The 25,145-nt window shown below is 35.8% G+C and overlaps 1 pseudogene; it reads right to left on the reverse strand.

Annotated features, from left to right (window-relative positions):
* Positions 1-6,931: 6,931 nt before the first annotated feature.
* LOC127154162 (NLR family CARD domain-containing protein 3-like) lies at positions 6,932-21,064 on the reverse strand (annotated as a pseudogene).
* Between the last annotated feature and the right edge of the window lie 4,081 nt (positions 21,065-25,145).

Below are 25,145 nucleotides of genomic sequence, written 5' to 3' on the forward strand. Positions count from 1 at the left end.
TGCTATTATGATTGTTATCATTATTTAATTTACATAGCCTATATCTCAGATCGTGTGACCGCATCATAAATGTGTTCACGATCATGTAGGACAGCTTTCAAGAAATGTAAGTTTGTCGTTAGCCCTTAAATATGTAAGAATTATGAATTAATTTTTTTCCTTATTTTTGTCTAAATATTTTTCTTCACTACACATCTTTTTCTTATCTTATTTTCGTATCATTGCATGTTAAAAATAGCCTAATTTACTTAGGCTAGTTATGCAGATGCAAAATGTGAAACTGCAGTCGAGGCTAGCATTTTTATAAATATTTGTAAGATATTATATATTCAGCATATTTTACTTGACCTGTTTTGTATATTAATTATTTAATCCATAAATCAGTAATTAAAGCAAGTTTTTTTAGGCTAAAGCGACATCCGTTTAATCTTTATCAACAACAACAACTAATGATCAACGAATTGGAGCGGTATCAGTCCATTAGACAATTTTAAAACGTCAAAAACGTCGCTTTTATAAAATAATGAAAACAAACGGCCTGTTTTCTGCCGTCTCTGAATCTGGAGCAAAAAAGAACCGAGACTCAGAGTATAGCTACCTCACAGACATGAGAAATATATCTATAGAAAGTTTAAAATGTCTACTTTCACATACGTAACGGGGAGAGATGTCCATCCATAATATTTTTTCCTCTGAAACACAAAAACAAATTTATTGAAATAAAAATATATGTAGCTATATTTTATGTTTTGTGAAAAGCCAACCTTTCTTCATCCAGCAGATATTGTTGCTTCTGGGCTGTGCACTGTAAATCACAGAAAGCCTACAAAATACCTTGTCTCCCAAAAACTCTGGCCTTTTTTTTTTATCACGTTTTTTGAAACGCATGTCTATTTCCCTCATCTAAAATATTCAGTATGTTCATAGACCGATACTTTTTTTGATGTCTGGACTCTATTTTCAGGGATTTAGAAAAATGTTAAGTGATGGTTCAATATATTGGTAATGAATACATTGTATGAGAATTTATGTTTCAGGTTTTGAGTGCAAATGTCACGTCCATAATCTTTGACGTACATGGTTTTTTGTACAAAGTTGTGATGGTAGTTTTTGAAACACCACAAAAAATTTTATGTTTTGTGAAAGTTCATTAGATAGTGATATAATTGTGTGCTCCCCATTTTTATCGTATGATTGTAATGTTTCATTTACTGTCTTTATTAACAGATAAAATATATTGGGTAGAACTGAGTTTATTGGTCCGGCCCTCTGCAACCGCCCAAGTTTCTCATGTGGCCCCTTGGGAAAATTAATTGCTCACCCCTGTTGTAGCCAATCAAAACTCATCCATGGCTCCCATCATGCATTGTAGCATGAATAAATTATGAGCAAAATTGTATTTGTAATATCTTTTATTCTTACTATTTTATTTTATTTTTGCTGTTTTTATGCAACTTTTTAGTAGCTTGTTTTGTTGTTCAGAGTTGATCTGTTTATCTGAGTATGCTGTTTGTCACCGTTGTTGAGATTCATGTGCTGATTCTTGATGTCTGTGTGCCTAAAAGAAAGACTTTTTCCAAAGGTTCTTTTTTTTTTTTTTTTTGATTTCATTATTTTTAAAAAAATCAAGAATCAAGAGCGCAACTAAAGTAAACACTGACCACTATAATGGTGACTTAAATGCTATTTTCTTCTTTGGTGATTCTGCTTGTTAACATCAGTTGTCTTCAATAATGTCATCACTCAATGAATCTCCTAATTACCTCATTAACTTCACCACTCTGTAGTGTGGGTTATATAAACACTGAGTAGTGTTAATTTAACACTGATGATATTGCTGTGAATGAAATATTGGTGAAGGTAGATAAAAAAAATACAGTAAATATTTAACTGAACTGTATTAATGTGTTTTTGCACAAGAGAGATGTGTTCATTTAGTTTTGTGCATCACCATTTTGCTGGAGAGTAGATCCTGTGCTTCAGTCAATGATGAGCCACAAACACCGATGTTCTGCTGTTTTATTTAAAGACAGTTACTGTGGAGTTGTTGATACAGTGACGATTTCTTTAAGTACTTCAGTACATACATGTGTGCTATAGCTAACAATGAAGTGCAATGATTTGAGTTAAAATCATGTTATTTTACTATTACACGTTACGTTTTTGCAGTTTAATATTAAGAAATGCACACACCAATCTTTTTAAAAATGCAAAAACTATAATTAAACTATATTCAGTATACAGTTATAAATAAGAATCAGAATCAGAATGAGCTTTATTGCCATGTATGTTTACACATACTAGGAATTTGTTGTAGTGACAGATTACCAAATTAAGTTAATAAAACATACATTGAGTCCATAATGCAGAAATCTCTGAGAATCTTCTTGATAGTTGCAAATGTGATCATTTTTTCATATTATAAGCATTTGTCCTGCAAGAAGCGGGACGCTGAAGACAAAGCGGTTGCAGTGGTAATGAACAACAACGCTTTGTGCTTTTGAAATGAGATGGCTTACTGTATGAACATTGTATGCATGTAATGCATAAATTGGACAGCTAATAAAACTAACAAATCTTTGAAATAAACATATATTCATTAAGTTTATATGAGCAGCCAATGTGTGATCTCTCCTTAGTCCTTATGGCCAGTAGTGCTAAAGTAGTTTTACTTTTCTGTAGTTTTTAATGGCCTCTCAATCACACCGTCAACATTACCTGAGGAGCAAAAACAATGTAAATGCCTAAAGCATATGTACAGGTCCATATGGATAAATGACTTTTAACATAGAATATCAGTGTAGTTGAACATCTGCTGTTGGTACAGTGCTCTATGAGGAAAACAGTTTGGAGAGATTCAAGCGAAAGTCAGCAGGATTCATCTGTTGTGTAGGTATCATATCACAAACAATGAAAACAAAACAAAACAAAACAAAACAAAACAAAACGAAAAAAAAAAAAAAACATCTGTGAGCATGTTAATATCAGGAGTGATTTATAGAATACTTGTTAAATAAAAGGATTATTTCTATAATTTATATCCCCCCCAAAAAAAAAAAAAAAATATTCATATAGGTATTTGGTCACTTAAATACATAAATAAATTAATGAATAAATCAGTGAGCTGTTGATAGGCCAGGAGCAACTATATTAGTACATTAGCAATCAGTAATATTGCCCATGTGGTTTTATATCATATGCACACATGCTTCGTATTTATTATTATACAGTACAAAACCACCATCTGAGAAACTAAATTATTATTAAGCACATTATAAACACGTTTGAGCAGGTTAACTTGTTTTTTACTTTACAATAATGGTCCAGGTCACCAGTAGTTCCTGTGGGCTGACATGGTAACTCTTTAGTAATTAGTGAGGGATCGACATCAATTTCACAAGTAATTTAATACGTTTTTAGACCTTACTGTTGTCATTACTAATTATTTTGTTATTCTGTATTAACTGATCATAGTTAGCAAGTAGTTCCCTGGTGAAAAAAACAGCATATTCTGGTAGGTATGTTTTGATGCTGGAATGCTGGTTAGGTAGGTTTTGATGCTGGTTTAAGCTGGTCCTTTGCTGGTTTATGCTGGTCCTTAGCTGGTTTAAGCTGGTCCTTTGCTGGTCATGTTGCTGGTCAAGGACCAGCATGAGCCAGCAAGGGACCATACCAGCATCAAAACCTACCTAACCAGCATCCCAGCATCAAAACATACCTACCAGCATACTTCCTGCATAGTTACTTGTTAACAATGGACCATTATTCTAAAGTTTTACTATTAAAATAAACCTACCATTAAAATTATAGACTGATCATTTCTTTGCCAGTGGGCATACATACAAAATCAGCAGGGTATCTGCACAATCATAATTGAATTAGTCACTTAATTATCTCATTTAACTCCAGGGATTTGACTCAAGACTTGCTTGTGACTCGAAAGGAATGACTTGGTCCCATCTTTGCCCTACCGGCAGAAAAATTTAAATGGCTAATTAGCAAATCCCGGTGATTGGAACAAAATACTGGGGAGGACATTTACTCACGGAACTTGGATTTTCCACCTCTGCTTGCTTGTGACTTGAAAGAAATTACTTGGTTGCACTTCTGGTGAAATCAGCTGGCTGAGTTCATGGGTGGAATAAACATATGGCAGGTGTCATGAATCTGGTCCTGATTCTCAGTCCACTCGCCACCAGGGGTCACCTCCATTTTGTGAACGGGCTCCGCTGTCGCCGCTATTAGGTGAACCCGCATTTCATGAGCGGGTTTAATCACCGGAGTAGCGGTTCAATATACTTGAATGTCCCGGAGCTTGCGGTTGACTAAACTGTGCGGCCGTCGCGAAACAGACTAGACGAGATCAACCAGTTGAGGAAACAAGACTATGATAAACAGACCAGAAACACAACTGAACTAGACTCAGGATACACAAAGAGACTTTGTACAGTTGCTAACACAATGAGAGTGCTGAACACAATACAATATCGGGCTCAGAATGATGGGAAGGGCCTCCTATTTATACCGTTCATGATTGGCTGTAGCTGTGAACATGGTGAGTGAGGTGGAGCATGGGAAATGTAGTCCGGAGTTTAGTGCAACAGTGAGAAGGGTATAACTGCAGCCTGGAGATCTCCAAATGGGGGCAGGAACTCCAAAACGGGGTGGGAGCTCAAAAATAGGGCGTGGCTTCCTCCCCTCTTCTGCACATTATCATGCACAGTTATTATGTAAAGTACTTGTCTGTCTTAGGTTATGTGTATGTATAGTCAATTAATTATAGTATATGTATAGTTACATGTATAGGTTTAAAAAAATGTTTCTACGTCTAGTGTATGTATGTTTATATTTATGTTTATTTATGTAGCACCGTGGTCCTGCGAGACACAACGTTTCGTTCTACTGTATTTCCACATATGTAGCGGAATGACAATAAAGCTTAACTTGACTTGACTGGAACTCCCCAATCAGACCTCACCGGACAATGGGACCTTTTTAGTTACACTCAGCATCACTACACCATCCTACCTTGCAAATTTCAAGTTCCGGTAAGCGATAGAGTAAAACCTTTCCCCTGCACTGCGCTGTGATGGCTCACGGGAAAGCTTGCAGGTGATTTCCGTTTACATCATTAGGCAGAAGTTCTAACTCCAGTCTGAACACCACTGGCCACAAGTTTTTCTGCTTTCACTGAGCATATTTATTTATGTAGCATAATTTATTTTATTTTAGAACAAGTAGAAACAATGTCTAATTTATAAAGTTTTATTTTGAAATGTAAGTCACATAGCAATTGGCTGAAGCCAGAGCCAATGGTAAAAGTCTTTGCGTGACAAGACCTCTGCCCCATTTTGGAGGTTATGCCCACTTTTGGAGTTCCTGCCCTCATTTGGAGATCTCCGGTCTGCAGTTATACATACTTGGGAACAGTCTGTGTAATGGCAAGGTGACCTCTGGTGGCTAGCGAACTGAGAATCAGGACCAGATTCGTGACAGCAGGACTTTTACTTTCTGACCCCTGGACTACCCACCTCTGCTTGGGCGTTGGCTGAAGGATGGTGTGCAAGATCTGTCATCTTAATGCAGAAATCCTCAGCATGACTTTAAGACATTTTTACTCGCCACAAGAATTAGAATGTGTCTTACTATTTGTGGTATATGTCCCACTCAGTGGTAAACCATCACAGGTGGACAGTCTGATAGCTGACCAGGTACATGAACTGCAACTCAGCTACCCCGACGCTCTTGTGCTAGTGCTTGGAGACTTTAATCGGTGTAACTTGGAACACACACTGCCAGGATTTTAACAATATGTAAAGTCAAGAACAAGAAAAGACAATATTTTGGACAATTGTTTTGTGAATGTAAAGAATGCATAATGTCTAAGTGTAGACCACCAATACTGAATTCTGACCATAATGTGATGTACTGTATATGATTCAGTATATAAGACTAAGCTGAAATTGGGAAAACTACAAAAGAAAGTAATTAGAGTATGAGAAAAGCAAAAGTATTTCATAGATAGCCCCTAGAAAAAGCTAAAAACAGGGCTAAAAACAACAAGATAGTCTGGGAAACTCTGAAAAAAATAACAGGTTTATCATCATATAATAAATCTACTGGGACGGATAATGAAGTTGGCTTTACCATGAATTAAATACAGTTTTTACTAAATTTGAACTAATAAGTAATTATGAACTAACAGTTATAAATGTTAGGAGGACATTTGAATCTACTAATATCTGAAAAGCTGCAGGTCTTGATGGGCCTTAAAAAGACATTCGCATTTGAACTAGCTTCAGTGTGGAAACCAATCTTTCAGGTTTCTATTGATATCTGTTTGTGGATGGATCTTTTACAACAGTTAAGAAACCACTGAGAAACATCTTTGAAAGATGTGAATACTCGATATACAATACAAAAATGGTAAATGAACCAAATACAAGTTAAACAGCACAAATAAAACCAACAAGAAACAAACAAACAAAAAAACTCTACAGTATGATCTAGTCGTGCTTCATTGCATGCTGGGAACCTTCATAGTATATATGCACGGTAGAAACACAGTGTAATTCCTTATTGTGAGTGCAGTTAGATATAAGAGAAGTCCCACTATGAATTTACTCTGTATTACTAAGTAATGCAATTATTAACCTGGAATACACTGTAATTTCACTTTTTTTTATAGTCCAGTTAATATGTCCAATCTATTTATTTAAAAAAAAAAAAAAAAGTTCCTGGATCTGCTGGATCAGTATCAGCATTTGCCCAGGTCGTGTTCAGGACATGTTGTTTTGATTCACTTGTTTGGAGCTTGTGAAGTTTCCACTGTCAAATGCTGTACAATATAGTATTTTTATATACAATATAAAATACACTAAGATTTGCTTTAATACAAGATAATAAATGAAAGCATTGACTTAATAACTCACTATAGTTTCTTCAGTTTACAGTGTGGCTCCTCTAGTAAAGCAGAGAGCAGCTTCACTCTTGATTCTCCTGGTTTATTACCATTCAGATTCAGTTCTCTTAGGTGTGAGGAGTTTGATCTCATAGCTGAAATGAGAGCAGCACAGCCTTCCTCTCCAATACTGCAGCGCCACAGGCTGCAGAAAGAAAGAGAATAACAGATAAAATCAGTAACTAATAGTCATGTGTTATAAGACTTGTTATTGAAACAATGCGATTATAATGAGATTTTGGTAATATTGCAATTAAACTTTACCTCATGTAAATGCAATACTTCGATCCAAATAATGCGATTAAGCTCATAATGTGAAATAAACTTTTCTAGGAGTACATGAGTGTTAAGGTGTTAAAATAACAGTGTTAAATTAACACTGAAGCAGAGTTAAAGTTAATGAGATAATTAAATGACTAATTGAGTGATGACTGACCATTATTGAATATACCTGATGTTAAAGTGTCATGAAACCCCCCTGTTTCAGCAGTGTTTTTTCACACCTCATATTTGAAAAGGGTTCCAAAAATGGGTAAGGTCTACTGTGATAAAGTGGGTGGGTAATGTGTGGAAAGAATGAAGGGTTTACATAAAAAGGGGAGTGTAATCAAATGCATAAAGACAGCTAATTAACACAGTTGCAAATAGAGCCCTGCATTTTAGCCCGATTTTTTACTACAGCTGTTTAAGGCTTCTCCTTATGCAGGCATGTGCACAGGTAGGGCTCAACCTGTGCAGAGCACATGCCCTTTTTTCCCTTACACTCCGAAGTGCCCTTTTTTGGTGGCAGTGTTTTTTTTTCCTTCAATAAATTAGTGCCTATTGATCACCCTTTATGTTTGTCTGCCTGTTTTACAAATATGTAGCCAGTAAGAGGTTTAAAACGAGCTTGTGACTAAATCTTATTGGATCCGCTCAAACTGTCAGTCAAACCTAATAACTCCCCCCCCCATCTTGACGGAATGAACAAAGTCTTGCAAGGCTAAATGAAGAACTTGTTGTTTGAATAAGTACAGAGTTTTTATTACGCAAGAAGCACTGTGCCTATAGAGGCTCATATTTTATGTATTTGAGGTCTGAGATGTGTGATGCCGCCATTTTAACGACAGACAAAATGCACATTTGCACACATTCGGAGGAGCGAATTGCACATTCGCTGGTCAAAAACCCCATAACTGCATTTGAGTTTGACACAAAGCGACTAAGTGACCCTCGTCACCTACTGTAAATATATTTATTTAAAAAAAATTTTTTTTGATTAATGATTGCTGATACACTTAATTATTAACATTTAAACCATATTATATGGTTGCATGGTATTTCCTAGCTAGCTCATTTCTTAATCTAGTATTATATACTTTCAGGTCTTTACATAGATAAACATAGTAAAACATGGTTTTAAGTAACGTTTTCATAACTAAAAAAAACAAATAATAAAAAAATAAATTACAAAATCAGATCACAGTGAAATATTTATATTTTATCATGCAGAATGTAATATTCTGTGCACAGCAAAAAGCCCAGTGTTAAATGAACTCTCCTGGGAGTTGAATTGACTCCACACTCAAAAGTGTTAAAAGTAACACTGAAGAGTGTCAAATAAACACTGAAGCAGAGTTAAAGTTAATGCGATAATTAGTGATTAATTAAATGATGATTGATCATTATTAAAGACACCTGTCAGTGTTTGCTTTAGTTGGGCTCTTGACACTTACATTTTTAGTGTTAGATTTTGCTTGGCTGCTATAACTGAGTTATAACAGCCGGATAAGCCAAGAACACAAATTATCAGGTGGTGATGATTATATTTTAACATAATCATTATTTGACCTGAACCTTTGAACTCGTTTAGAGTCTAATCTAATCTGTGAGTGATATATTCTATATTGAAAATATAACTCACAGATTAGACTCTAAACAAATTCAGTGATTCAGCTCAAATAATGGTTATCTTGAATAATTAAAATTGGCCTTGTGATTCCACAACAAAAGATCCTGTTTTTTTTTTTATTGGAAAGACTTATAGCTGTTGTGATTTAAAAAAAAAAAACTTTCTGAAGGAGTCTTTTGTTAAGGCGAACACACAAACATCAACAGTGACAAAGTTGTGATGATTTGAGCAACCGCTTGGTTGTTACTTCAAAAAACAAAAACTTATATTCCCAACAAACATGAGACATCTGTCTTACGTGCAAATCATGTCTATATGGCATCGGTCGGTCCGGGAGGACCATATCTGTATGTCTACAGGACGTGCAAATCATCACGGAAAACGGAAAACCAACCGCCTGTACCCAAGCTTCAGCTCTGGTCTCGTCGTAGGGAAACGCAAACAATACAAGCACTTTTGTCTAGGCATGTCCCTGAAAGACACTGAGAGAAAAAGCGGTACTATCTTATGCATAATACAGCACATATTTTTTATGCATACTACAGTGCAGTGATTGGGTTGAACAAGCTCAGAAACGAGTGACATCCGTGGTGAAAAAAACAGCATGTGCTGGTAGCTATTTTTTGATGCTGGGATGCTGGTTAGGTATGTTTTGATGCTGGTTTAAGCTGGTCCTTAGCTGGTTTATGCTGGTTCTTTGCTGGTTTATGCTGGTCATGTTGCTGGTCAAGGACCAGTATAAACCAGCTAAGGACCAGCATAGACCAGCAAAGGACCAGCTTAAACCAGCACCAAATCATACCTAACCAGCATCCCAGCATCAAAACATAGCTACCAGCATATTTTCCCTTCTCAGCTGGTACAGATGCACTGGCACACAGTGGTGGGCTTATGCAAGTATGTGTAAAAATGATGAAATCAAATCAATAACCATGACAACTAACTTGATGTGGAAAAACAGAGCAAACTGAAAACGAAGTCCAAACAGTGTCATGGTGTGATACATGAATATTCTATTTAATGATTTATCATTCATATACTGTGTGCATCTCTAGTGAATACTACACAAATCTCAATGCCGTTGAGATTTGTGTGCCCTGACATTTATGACTGCAGTTAACATGTCACTGTTTCTTTCATTCAGTTATTAATTCATGTCTTAATAATATCCTGTGTTTTCTATAATATAATGGATTAATGGATATATTGTTCCTTTAGATCCACAGCACATCCTTACAACTACTACTGCAAAGCATAACAAGAGGAAAATGGAACAGATTTATGCCAACACTAGTTTGTCTTATGATTTAGTACTCTAGACTTGGAAAGTAATTAATAAAGGGGAATTCTATCTGCTCAGTAACAAAGGGATGGATGCTTGGTAGATCTATGGATTGAGTGTTATTCTGCTGCATCTAAAATGACTCCTGGTCAGTAGCTATTAAACAATTAGTCATAGAGCAACTTGGGACTCATTGTATACAATAGGGCTAAAGGTCTAAAAGACTTATCTAAAAGGCTAATTTAAAATTATTACTGACTTATGTAGCAAATGAGAATAAATAAAATGACAGAATTTACTAAAGAATTTACTAATGTTTTCAGTTTTGTTCAAGGTAATTAAATAAAAAAAAAAAACAGAAGAATATAAAAAAGCATGGTATTTGGGGTAAAAAATAAAAGCATCCCCACTGTTAGCTAATGTGGTAAACATCTGACTTTTCCATTTGCTGACATGACATAGTTAGATTCATATAGTCAACAGCATTTATTAAGTTAATTATTGGCCACCTTAGAGATAGTCACCATATCTTTAATGAAATATCATATTTCAAAATATGTCAAGTAGGGGATAATGTACATCCAGGCAGTTGTTATCACAGAATAAAGGCCATCAGACTTATCAGTGTGTTGTATAAGATGGAAGGGCTTTATTTTGCAGTAACAACCAGCTAGATGTATATGATCCCACTTATTACATGGCTACTTGCTACAAAACTAAATAATTAGACACAAAATATTGTTTTGAGTTGAAATATTTGAATGCAAATCTGTGAAGAAAGCAGTTTCAGACTAGACAGCATTTTACAACATGAATGAATGAATTATGGTGATAAAAAACATTGTTTTAAGATGAAACTGTTTTAAAATTTTACCAGTTTCTTAGTTATCTTACAATCCATTATAAATGTTGCTGCATTTGTATGAAACAAGAGAGAGTGGGTCTGTGATACCAGGATGACATAATTAAATAATTGTACACAGAATATTGATTTGAGTTTTAATATTTTATTAGCCAACCAAACGTAAAGCTTCAATGAAGAAAAAATGTTCTTAGCAAGCAAATAGTGGCGACTGCAGTTACCTGGATGAGCCTGTGTTATTAGTTTTTACCAGCTGTTATTGGGGAATAACATACCTTAGAATGTAGTGACTGACCAATCAGAACCCAGTGTTCCATGTAGCGGTGTGATAAGTTATATTAAAATATTTTTAATTAAACTACCTTATAGCTATATTAGGTTATAATGGGATCTTCAAGCAGTGTATATTTCTCATTTTGCAATGTGCTCAGTGAACAAAAGTAAATTATGTTATTAAAGCAGAATATGGTACAAACATAGCTGAAGGGATTTTTTTTTTTTTTTTTGACTCAAAAAAACAAATCAGATCAAACAAATCGCTGCCACAGAAAACATCTGCATAATTCACTTTTAGTTTGTGAGATGTGATGAGACTCACTGTAGTTTCTCCAGTTTACAGTGTTGGTCCTCCAGTAAAGCAGCTTTACTCCTGAGTCTCCTGGTTTATTCCAGCTGAGATTCAGTTCTCTCAGGTGTGAGGGGTTTAATCTCAGATCTGAAATCACAGCAGCACAACCTTCTATTCCAATTCTGCAGTCCCACAGCCTGCAGAGAGTGAGTTGTTTGTGTGTTTGTATGAGCACTACTTTTTCTATACACCAGCCCAGCTAGAAATGTTACCATTCTAAGAATGTTCCGAGAACACTATGTTCTGGTAATGTTTTCAGCATTTTATTTTAGTTCCCAGAATATTATCCTAAAAGGAAGGATAACATTCTCTAAAAACATTCTAAAAATGTATGTTGATAACATTATTAGAATATTATCCTCTAACATTCTAATAAAGAGTTAAGCGGGAAGCTTCCCATTGGACATTGGATGTGGACTCAAATGTTGCTCAAATTGTGACTGAAAGTAAAAACTCAGCCTTTGTTTGATGAAGCTCCAATATCATTAAAAACTGCAAAAACAGTATTACCAGCTTCAGTTATTATTAACAAGATTAACTTTATTTTTGTTATACATTTACAAAAGGTCTGATTATCTGATTCATCTAGTCTGTGTTATTAGTTGCACATTATTTATTATAGCAACTAAATGGTTCTGTAGGCTGAGATTCAGCAGAACTTTAATCAGATAATTTGAAGGAAAAAAGGAAAAAGGAAAAAAAGGGGAAAAAAATGAAAAGAAGAAGAAAAAAAAACTTTTTGAATCTCAACAATGGTGACATGCTTCATGCTTTACAATCAGAGGTGTAAAGTCCATGGTCAGAAAGTAAAAGTCCTGCCATATGTTTATACCACGCATGATCTCAGCCAGCTGATTTCACCAGAGGTGGAACCAAGTCATTCCTTTCAAGGCACAAGTCTCAAGTCAAATTCCAAATCCTCAAAGAGTTAGTTAATGGGTAAATTAAGTGACTAATTAAATGATGATTGTGCATTAGTGATGAACACATCTGCTGTTAACAATCAACATTTTTGAAGAAAAGAGAAACACAAGAACTACAGCTGACTTCAGCCACAGACTTGGATGGAATCAACTGAAAAAAATGTGATGCCACCATAATTGTGGTCAAGGTTTGCTTTAGTTTGTATCTTTACCCTTTTAGTAATTCAAAGTACTTTTTTGAACAATTGTAGTAGATTGAGAAGTAGTAGATTAGCTTACTGTAATACATCTGACCAGGTATTTTTTCAACAGAAAGCGCAACAGGTAAAATTGGTTTCTCTCTAGAGATCAGTATGTATTATTGTTTCATAACACCACATACATTGCTACAGAGGAATGATAACACAGGAAGTCAAGGGTCAAGAACACAAGTAAAGCAAACACTGATCTCCATGATGGTGGCATCATTTAACCAATAAAACATCAACATCTGATCCTCTTCATCATTAATGCACAAATCATCATTTAAGTAGTCACTTAATTATCTCATTAACTTTAACTCTTTGAGGACTTGGGATTTGACTTGAGACATGCTTGTGACTTTAAAAGAATGTCTTGGTTCCACCTCTGGTGAAATCAGCTGGCTGACTTTATGGGTGGAATAAACATATGGCAGGACTTTTAGGTTTACAATGGATTTTGTTTGGACTTATTAATTATTAGGGATGAAAACTGTTTGTACACAGATCTTTTTAGGAAACCTAAATAGTTAAAAGTCAGAATACACTTTTCCAAGCTGATTCTTGTCATCAGTTATCTTTAAAAAAACATACAGAAAAACGTGTTGTATAAAAAGAATATGTATTAGAAATGTGTATAAGGATTTTATTAAGAATCTTGTGAATTAAAAATAAAAAATAAAAAATAAAAATAAAAATATGCTAGAGGGTACAATACTAAACAAAAACAAATATTGGAACAGAAAATTCAGGACTTCACATTAAGGTTTACTAAAGAAAACAAACAAACTAGCAAATCAAACCTATTACTTTCAAACAGACATCAACATCTAAACCTCTGTTAATCTCAGTAAAAACGTGTGTAAATGTATGACAAAAATAAAGTTAGCTTTATTAGAAGCTTTATTAGAATGTTAGAGGAGAATGTTCTAACAGTGTTATCAATAAACATTTTTAGAATGTTATTAGAGAATGTTATCCTACCTTTTAGCAGAACATTCTGGGAACTAAAATAAAACTGAAAACATTGTAGTACTATATAGGCAATAATATTAACATAAGAGTAACATGATAGTATAACTATGACATTACTCTGGTTGAGAGGGCAGGGAAATGTGGAAAATAGACATCACTATTTTTTTTTCTCACACAGAATTAGAAAGTAGCTTTTATGTATGCTGTTCCCTCTGATACAAATACTCTTTAAACTGATTAAAATGTTTAAGTCTTCTTGTCACTGAGTACTTCAGTGCAAGATAAAAGCCTGTCTTTACCACCTCATACATTTCTATATTTTCTCTTTTGAATTTCATTAAATATTCATTTGGCTGAAAACTTTGAGGGGATGCATGCCTTTTGCGTGATTGATTGCAGTAATGAGAGAAGCACTTCTAGCAGTCACTGTAGTTGTGATATTAAACAAAAAACAATAAAGTGCACGTTTTTTAAAAAGGACTTCATTAAAATAGTTTAAATACATCTGAGTAAATTATTTTTTTACTCAAAACTTTATAGTTGCTGCAATGTTAAGAGACTCACTCTAGTTTCTCCAGTTTGCAGTGTGGATCCTTCAGTAGAGCAGAGAGCAGCTTCACTCCTGGGTCTCTGAGTTTATTATCACTCAGATTCAGTTCTCTCAGGTGTGTGGAGTTTGATCTCAGAGCTGAAATCAGAGCAGCACAGCCTCTCTCTGTAATACCACAGCCGGAAAGACTGCAGAGAACATACAGAAAAACTAAATGTGATTTATTAGTACTTGACTAATGTGTCCAATGTAATTGCTGAAAAACACAGTAATACATACCATACCAATTATTAAACCAGGCACTAAGAGTGACTTAGACTCAAGTCCAATTTCAATAGACTTCAGACTCAAACTGAAATGATTTTGGATTTGATTCAACAAATATGACCCAAATATCCCCTTAATATTCCTAAAACTACTTGAGCCTTAATCTTAACTATTAAAGATTTTGTATAATATGAGAAAGCAAGCACCTTTTTCATTTAACTTAAAAAAAAAAAATTTCATCGAACACAGAGGTCCTGTGATAATATTAGTCCTGTGTAAATCGGCATCTTTGTGATTTGGCCAGCATTTGGTGGGGTCGTATATCACTTTTTCAAGGTTTTTGTTCCCTGTGTGCCTTTTTATCCATCTTTCATTAAGAATGGAGGCTGCAAAGTAGCACCATACTACTATACAATTTGCACTTTTGCATGAAAAGAAAGCTGAAAACCATCAGAAGAGTGAAAACAAGAATGATTAAGAAAGACACTTTTATTAAAGGAATTCGTAGGGGAGAAACAGAGTGTAAAATTTTGCACTATGCAGATAACGTTTTATTGTACTTATCAGATCCAATGCCAGGTCTCCTTAAATTACTGAATATATTGGAAATATTTAGTAGGATAGTAGGATAGGTTGCAGTCAATGCATCTGCCACATATATCTCTTCCAGTTCGATCCCTTTTAAAGTTACCACAAAATAGATAAAATATTTAGGAATCCGGGCTACACATAATTACATAATTACTTCTACAAAGCTAACTTACTGCCATTGATAGAAGATCTGAAACAAGATATCAAACACTGGTATCTTCTGTCTTTTTCGTTAAGTCGAAGAATTAATACTATTAAGATGAACATATTGCCTAAGTTCCTTTATTTGTTTCCAAATCTTCCCATTTTTTTGACCAAATACTTTTTCAACTCCACAGATAAACTCATATCAGCATTCATCTAGAATAACAAAAATCCTTAAATACCAAGTATATTACAAAATCCTTGCACCTCAGGTAGCATGGCACTTCCCAATTTGACGTTCTATTACTGAGTGGCTAATATTAGAGGACTGATTCACTGGATGATGGACAGAGATATCCTTTACACCAGGGCTATTTAATTGATGGCCCACAGGCCTAATCTGGCCCGCCAATCATCTTCATCTGGCCAGAGAGAGAAGTACATGCAGATTGCACGTATGACTTGAACTGTTAATGCACTAACTAGTTTGTCCACAAGGCCAGCCGAAAAGAAAGAGACGCAAGAACAACAACAATCTACCGGAGACCACAATATCAATAGACGGCAGCGTCAGGAAGTTTGTTACATTACAACAGGCTAATGCAATCAAAAGTTATTTGCATTTTTGCACATTTCATAAATAATGGTTAATGAATGGTTTATTACTCCTGACCAATAGGTGGCACTGTTACCAAATTAATGTGGCGTGGTCAGTGTGAGGTGACATATGCCAAAGTTTTGCAGAGATACAGCCTCAGATGTAGTTTGGCATCGTTCCAGCAAATTTATTGATGTGTTAAACAAAAACTGTTTCGTATTTCCACACAAAATCCAGCCATGGTCTGAAGATGATCCAAGTCATATTTGGTGAAAATCAGACCAACGGTCTAGGAGGAGTTCAAAAAAGTAGGTTTGAACATTAATCAAAATGGCGGACAGGGACTTTGGACAATTTTGGCATAATTGGTATCGATGTTCTCGGCATGACTCAAGGAATATATTGAGATCACTTTCATTACAATAGGCCAATTTAATCAAATGTTGTTAGCATTTTTTTTTCATAACTTTTTGCCCCCAAACTTTTTGAGTACTGTCAGGGCATGGTGCTGAAGACACATACTGAGTTTCATAACGGTACACCAATGCAATGAGAAAATATAGCATTTTACATTAAAATTCAAAATGGCTGACACCCAAAATGGCTGATATGGGAAAATTGGGTATGGCTTGACTTGCTATGCACCCACGAATCTAAAGAGACCAGTTCTGTGATTTTGTACTAAGTTCTAAGTAAAAATATCCTGACCACTAGGTGGCACTGTGGAGAAACATTGCAGGTAGCCCCATGTCATGGTTGTTATAACACACACCAAGTTTGTTCTCAACACATCCATTTTTGCACGCTTTTCGTATAATTCATTCATGCGTTATTTGAGAATGGTTTGACTAATCAACTTGAATTCCAACTTTTTGCCAGCATGGTCTGAAGATGATTTGAGCCAATTTTGATAAAAATCAGACAAACTGTCTAGGATGAGCTATACTAAAAAAATAGAGTTATATTAAAAAAAACGAAACATTACAAATTTTTCATCTGAAGTTTACGGTTCAAAAGTTATTAGCGTAAACAGTTATTAGCACAAGTGGTGGCACTACAGAGTTTGTGTTAGAGACTCCAAACTTGCTATGGTTAATGTTGAGACTGTCCTCTATCTGTGTGCCAAATTTCATAACTTTCCCACAAGCGGTTCTATGGGCTGCCATAGACTCACCGGAAGAAACAGAAACAGAAAAAGAAGAATAATAAAAATGCCAACAGATACAATAGGTGTCTTCACACCTTCGGTGCTTGGCCCCTAATCATAATCCTCAAAACATACAGAAACAGTGTAGAGGAACACAGACATACTATATAAAATAAAATCAGTAAAACAAAGACACTGTAAAATACTCACTCAGCCTTTCTAGATGCTTTGATCACCGGCAGCAGCCTCAGAAGACATTCTTCTGATGGATCATATTTACTCAGTATAAACTCATCCAGCCGTTCTTCTGAGTTCAACAGCACGAACACCAGAGTCGACCACTGAGCAGGAGACAGTTTGACTCCAGAGAGACAACTGACACCTGTTCTGCTCAGGTATGTTTGGACTTCCTGCTCCAGTGAACGATCATTCAGTTCATTCAGTGACAGTGAAACAGGTTGATGGTTTGCTCTGGAGAGGGATTCTCCCTGATCTTCTGTTTAATGTAGTCAGCTGTTTCCTGATTGATATCAGAGCTGCTCACTGTCTTTGTCAGGAGGCCTTGTAAGAGAGTCTGATTAGACTCTAGTGAGAGACCTAGAAGAAATCGGAGGAAAAGATCCCAGTGTCCATTTTCACTCTGTAAGGCTTTGTCCACTTCTCCTTTCAGTAAACTGGTCATTGGTGACATAAAGTCGTTCTCCAGTCCTGTTTTTTGTTCTGAAAAGGACAGCAGCTTGAATAAAGCAGCAAGACACTCCTGAATACTCACATGAACAAAGCTGTACACCTTCCCCAGCTGCAGTCCAAACTCCTCTCTCTCTGAAGATCTGGGTACAAACTCCTGAGTGTTTTCCCAGAAACAGAATAGTCTTTCTAGCCTGATCAGTATAGATTTCATATTTACCATCATACTTCTGAGTCTTCAGTTTGGTCTGAAAGATCAAGAAGTGTGTGAACATTTGTGTGAGAGTCTTGGGAATTTCTGGTCTCTCTGCTTTACCCATCATCCTCTCTAGAACAGTGGCTGAAATCCAGCAGAAGACTGGTATGTGACACATGATGTACAGACTTCTTGATGATCGGATGTGTGTGACGATTCTATCAGCCAGACTCTGATCATTTATTCTCTTCCTGAAATATCCATCCTTCTGAGGGTCGTTGAATCCTCGTACTTCTGTGACCTGGTCGACACACTCAGGAGGGATCTGATTGGCTGCTGCTGGTCGAGAGGTGATCCAGAGGAGAGCAGAAGGAAGTAGATTCCTCTTGATGAGGTTGATCAGCAGCACATCCACTGAGACTGATTCTGTTACATCAGACAAGATCAAACTGTTTTGGAAATCTAGACATAGTTGACACTCATCCAGACCATCAAATATGAACATGACATTGTAATCATCATAATCTGCTGAGTTAAATTCTTTGGTTTCTGTGTGAAAGTGGTTTAGAAGATCCACAAGACTGAGATTTTTCTGTATCAAATTCAGCTCCCTGAAAGGAAGTGGAAATATGAAATGAACATCCCGATTTGCTTTTCCTTCAGCCAAGTCCAGAATGAACTTCCGCACAGAGACTGTTTTTCCAATTCCAGCAACTCCTTTAGTCAGCACAGTTCTGATGGGTTTGTCTTGTCCAGGTGAGGGTTTAAAAATGTCATTGCAGATGATTGGTGTTTCCTGTGTCTTTGGTCTCCTGGACACTCTCTCAATCTGTCTCACATCATGTTCATTATTGACCTCTCCACTCCCTCCCTCTGTGATGTAGATCTCTGTGATGTAGATCTCATTCAAACGTGTTCAGTCTCCAAGGTTGGACATTTCTTCATTGATTCTCTGATATTTGTCCTGTAGTCTGGATTTGAGTTTTTGTTGATACACAGGCATCAGTTCTGAGCAAAGGAAATAACTGTATTTATTGGCAGAGCAATATTTTAGACATGTAGTTTTAGGTTTGATAAGTTAGATATTAGACTAGACATGCAGGAACATTAGTGACTGACGACAGAAGGTTCATAATAAAAAATACAGGCTATAATCTGATGATCCACAGCTCTTACTGGTCTGAAGTGTGTTAGCAAGGTTCGTCTGGTTCATCTTCCTCAGGATGTGCAGTGTGATCTTCAGAAGCCCCTCTCTGACTCTGCTATGGCTCTCATCATAATGGTCTCTTTCAGAGCATTCTGGGTAATCTGGGCTCAGTAGTCTCCTAAAACTTTTTAACTCACTTTCATCACAGAGATGATTTTGCACTCAAGCTCCTGGAATCATAGTGAATATTCAAACAATGAAACTCCATGCCATTACAGAGAAGATGAACCAAAGGACAAGAGTCGAGTCAAGCCTGATTTATATATATATATATATATATATATATATATAGCATGCATTTACTCAAAGGAATGAATAGTAAAAACTTAATGAAAATCTTTCAACCGTAAAATGGAGTCTAAGTTCTTCTTTGCTGTATGTGATTCTGGTCCGTCGTGTTTTTGACTGTAGTTAAACAAATATTGAATACTTTTATAAACACATATTAATGCATTTAATACACAACAGTAAATTAATGAATATCTTTCATATATATTTCCAGTGTTGGGGAAAGTTACTTTTATTTTACAATATTAAGTTACTGGAAAAAAATAACTAATTTTACTTATTTACTTTTTAAATCTGGGCATTACTTTTTAAATCTGGGCAGGGCTTGCTTGTTTTTAATATAAAAAGTTCTATTTTTGGCAAATGTAAAAGCCTTTTCACACCAAAAGCCTCAGGCTTTGAGAAAAGTGAATTCATGTCTGTACTGTAGAACGCAGAAGAAAAAAATGTCAGCTCTTCAGCAATAAAAAAAGGGAAAACAAATGTTAGATTATATTGAGTAATTTTTGCTTATTAGCATGGTTGAATTGTATCATCAAAGGTCGGCAGCAAAGACATCGGTTAATAAAATGGTATTAAATGCATAAAGGATATTTGTATTATTTAACATTTAATTATTGCAGGATTGCATCATATTCTGAGTTGAATTTCACTGTTTTTATTCATTTTGAGGAATACTTTTAATTCATTTTTGTGAGTGAGATGAATTAATGCATGTTCACATTTGTTCTAGAACTAACACATTTCCCCTGATTTCTCTCAACATGGGGACAGAAGAGCTTTTAATTAATAAATGGGGGGAAAGGTAATTGGCGTTTCTTCTTTGAAAAAAGTAACTCAGATATTTTCTTTTCAGTTAAAAAGTAGTGCGTTACTTTACTAGTTACTTGGAAAAAGTAATATTACGTAACTCGCGTTACTTGTAATGAGTTACCCCCAACACTGTATATTTCTTATACTGTAAACTAAACAACACCTCAGATCAGCCGATGAGTCTCCTATACTTAATTCAGTTGGAGGATCCATTGACCAGTCAGTCTTCATGGACACACAGCTCGGCTCAGGAAATTCATTCTCACACAGACTGAAACACAACAGCAAAAAAACTGATTCTGAAAATCTCACACTGCTCTGACAGAAACACCTTTACTGTTTCAACCTCCCTTTAATGTTAATTTCTTTCACTTGAGGAATCTGTTGTGACTTAAAGAGTTGAAAGTTTGAAGTATTATTTTTCTGCCTCATGTGCCCTTTTCATTCATGCATTATAGAATAAAATAGACCAATGCACACATATTGATAGAGAGCACCACACAGACATCCAGCAGCAACAGGGACACCTGGTGACAGTGTCCATAATGCACCTCACCTACAGTATATATGACACTCATAATATCTCACATGGGCTCAACAGAAGAGCCTTCCTCTCTACAGAGATCTCACAGACACATCGATGTGTTCAGATAAATCTGATTCATCCCCCTGAATCAGACTATAAATAAAAATGTTACTGTAGTATGCATATTGTTTGAGAACATTAAAAATGTGAAACATTTCAAGTTCTCTCACCCTTTGACTGTCTTTATCTGTGTGTCATGTTCTTCAGAGAGATTCATTCTGAAGGCCATGGTTTCATCTAAAAGCAGATACAGATATTGATCCACAGAGTGAGTTATGACTCATCTCAGCAATTAATTTTCTCAAATCCAACTGTCTCAACAGTCAGTCCACATTAATGACACACACATGAAAAACAATTTCATCCTGACATTATTTACACAAAATTATTCCCAAACTGCAGAACTGCAAACTGCAAGTTCAGACAAGCACTGTGTTAAATGAAAATAAAGACTGTTTTCTCTCCTAATGTCATTTAAACTACTTTCAAAATATCTGACACTGCTTATTGTTGTAATTTAAATCAGTCAGGATCAATTTTAGTTATCCAAGATTCTTGTAAAATCATGATACTCACTGTGTTTTTCTCTCCTAATGTCGTTTACTTCCTCATATGAGAAACTGCTATAATAGTTAAACTTTTAAATGTCATCTAAAGAGGAGGAGTTTGAGTCTCTTAATATTAAATTCCATTCCTTATTATTCAAAGTTATAACTCTTTAATGTAATGTATAACTAACCCTTAACTGAATATATAAAGGCAGTGTAAAGATATTAGTACTGGACCCAAAAATACACACAAACACAAGTGGATAAGTTTTAGAAAGTTTATTTTCAGTTTTCTTAATGTTAAGGTTCTCAGGATACCAGCAAATCTTCTCCAGGCCAGGGGGTGGCAACAGTGAGGTGACAATGAATCAGAGATAGGTAAAGATGATCAGAAGCTAGTCTGCCAGCTGAGCGCTAACAGGAACTAAGTAGATCACTGAATCAGTATAGCTGGCAGGGTTTAGGTGGTCTCATGAGGTGGATGGGGTGATCTGCTTGGGAATTGAACCCCGGTCTACCACGTGACAGGCAGAGACACAGTCCACTGCACCACACAGGAGTCCACTAGAGTGTTCTAGAAGGTGTTCTGAGGAGTAATAGAAGAGTAAGAACAAGCAGTACTGAAGACAACACAATCCAAGTTCCTTTATCCTTTTCCAGTCCCAAGGTCCACAACAAATAATTTCTCAATCCAAATCCAGATCCACAATGAACTGACAATCCAGCTTCCAGAGCAGTAGATAAAGACAGTCAAACTTACTGACTCTTGATGGAGGTTCAGGCAGAGAGAGAGAGAAAACAGGTTCCAGGCAGGATCAAGTTCACACAGGCTCAAGGATCAGATTCAGGAGCTGGCTGGAATGTTCATCAATGAGTAGAAGAGACAATCTGGCAGAGAGGTAAGAGTGGAGACTGGCTTATATAGTTAGTGAGACAGGTGAAACCAATGAGGATAATTAAAGGAGGAATTACAAAACCAGGAACAGGAAGCTGGGTGCTAGCTGACAAAATAAGAGTTTAACAGGAAGTGGTGACAAAATCATGACAGGCAGCTCTCTATAACGTATCAAACTTATTTTTCTGTCAACTTCCTCACCACTTGCTTCCCTACAGAATATGAGTGGAATATTTTAACAGTGTCAAGAACGTAATTATTTTCTTTGTAATTATTTACTTCAATGTAAAAAAAAAAAAAAGTTTTCTTTTATTTTTAAATTGTAGTCAAAACTTTGTAAAGTTATCTCTAATTTAACTTCTCGTCTGTAAGTATCTGAGTATTATGACATTAATGACACACTACAGTAATTGACATTTTTATACAGAATTTTTCTGGATTTTTATACAATATTTTTGTGTTTTCTTGAATAACATTCAAATGTAATTTTTTAAAATTGCAAAAATAATCTGTAATTGATACAACAACAAAACCGTCAGACAATGGTCAAATGGTTGGCAGCAACAGTTAAAGAGTTAAATTTAAGTAAAATCTACTAATTGAAATAAGCTGGATTAAACACCTTCACTGTAAAATAAATAAATTAATAAATAAATAAAAACATACACACATAAAAATGTCACATGCCTGGCAGCAACAGAGCATGAAACACTAACAGATCTCTTTAAATCTCAGAATATTTTCTCATTACAATCCAGTCTGACTTTATTTCTTTCATGCAAAACTTCTTATTGCGAATTAATAGAGATTTAGATGTTGATTTTTTATTGAAAATAATAATGTTTGAAGTCAGCGTTGCTTTAGAAAAGTGTTTGCTTAGTTGGGTTCTTAACCCATGACTTTTTAATGTCAGTTTTTCTCAGTCTGCTGTAACTGTGCTTCTAAAGCACTTTTATTATAGCAAAAATTGCGAGACAAAATCTGATCAGGTGATGTTGGTTGGTTGCTAATTGATCATGATCCAACTATCATATAATGGGTTGCTTCATTGATCTCATCAGGAGTCTTATATGCGGATATGTTAGCTGTTAGTTTTGTATTACTTATAGCAGTAAGATGTGATGTTATGACAGTCTGCTCTATTTTTTTTTAAGTGTTTTAAGCACTTCACACAATTCACACAAACATCGAGTACATGAATCTTAACAATGGTGACAATCAACAAACTTTTGTGTTGTTAGTTCAGTAGACTGTTTTGAAATGTTCGGAGTTGATCTATTTATCTGAATATTTTGTCGTTGTTAAAATTCATAAGATGTCTGTGAGTCTACATAATCCTCTCCAAATAATTTCTGCATGACTTAAAAACATTCAAAATGTTAAAGCAGGACAGAGTTTTATGTAATAGTCTACAGCTACAGTAATGTGAAATTAATTACTCAAAATAATTCACTCACAGATTACACTCCTGATGAAATCAGCAAATCATGATCAATAAATAAGCAACATCATGTGATCATTGCAATGTAATCTGAATATGGAAGCATGCATCCTTCAGATCTACGGATGCCGACCAGTCCCCGGGATAGATTTGTAAGGCCGAAGAAGAGACACACACTTAACTGGGGTGCAAAACCACAACTTGACCACCTGCTCATGGACAAAATGTCTTTCTCCTCGAGGCAGCCAGTTAGCAGGTTGGAGCATCTCTTCTACATTGAGGTCGAGCTCCTTGACAGCTTTTGCAAGGATTCCTCCATTAAAAGGACTGTTTTGGAAAAGGGACGACAGTAGGGTGACCACCTGTCCCGCATTGCGTTATACCACACAGCATTTTCACCCCTTGTCACGCACGTCGCATATTGAGAAAATGTCCCACATTTTTATCAGTGTGTCGGTTTTTAATTATCATGTTAAGAAAACGTCCATACAGTCTTGTGCCTTTCTAAGAATGCGTATTTATTCTTTTTGCGCTGTAGTTTTTTTGTGGATTTGTGGACCTCATCAAGTGATCTAGAACCACTGATGGAAATGGTCGAGCGCAGACGGAAAACATGATATTCTCCATTCATTTTAATCAGTTAAAAAAACAATACAGCTTTCAGACACAGTTTCGTCCTATTTTAATAGTCGTTTCTATGGCGTTATTTTCAGGACAAATGTCTACAGCGCATTATTGTAAGCACAACTCTCAACAACAAGCACAAATCTGTTCTCTTCCAGGTGGACTCTCTTCACTCTCATAAAAAAGACATGCCCAGAAACAAATAAACATATGACAACAAATGTAATCAGTATTTACACAGCATAACAGTGGAAAATGTATCTGTCTCACACGTCCCGCATTGTCTCGCAAAATCATATCTATGTCCCGCAACAGATCTATTGCCAGGAGATCACCGTAGGTGACAGCCGATGGCAATTCCTCGGGGGTTCAATTTGATTTAATGTTTGTACAAATCTAACCTATAACGATAAAAATCCATGCAGTGGTTTTTAATTAATCTGTAAAAATAATATCCCCTTTTTTAAATCAAGCCATTCTCAGATGGCGTCACACCGACAGAGGCCGCTCCCATGATAGTTGATTGACATGAGCATCTTAACTCAGACCCGCCTAAATCAGCTGTAACAGTCCAGTAATCTCTATTGTTTCGATGCCGGAGCAGGGATGTAAGTTAGACAAGAATATCTCCGATTGAGGTGTTGTGTTGTTGGATGTAATAATGAACATAGTGGTCGTCATTTACTCCCGACATCTGAGCCGCTGAAGATGCAGTAGATTACGTTTGTTTGTGAATGGAATGCACCTTCTGATCTACATTTATCTGTCTATGTTCGTGCAAATCATTCACGATTCTGCTTCA

The sequence above is a fragment of the Labeo rohita genome, chromosome 22 (assembly GCF_022985175.1).
Source record: "Labeo rohita strain BAU-BD-2019 chromosome 22, IGBB_LRoh.1.0, whole genome shotgun sequence".
In the NCBI taxonomy this organism is placed as follows: Eukaryota; Metazoa; Chordata; class Actinopteri; order Cypriniformes; family Cyprinidae; genus Labeo; species Labeo rohita.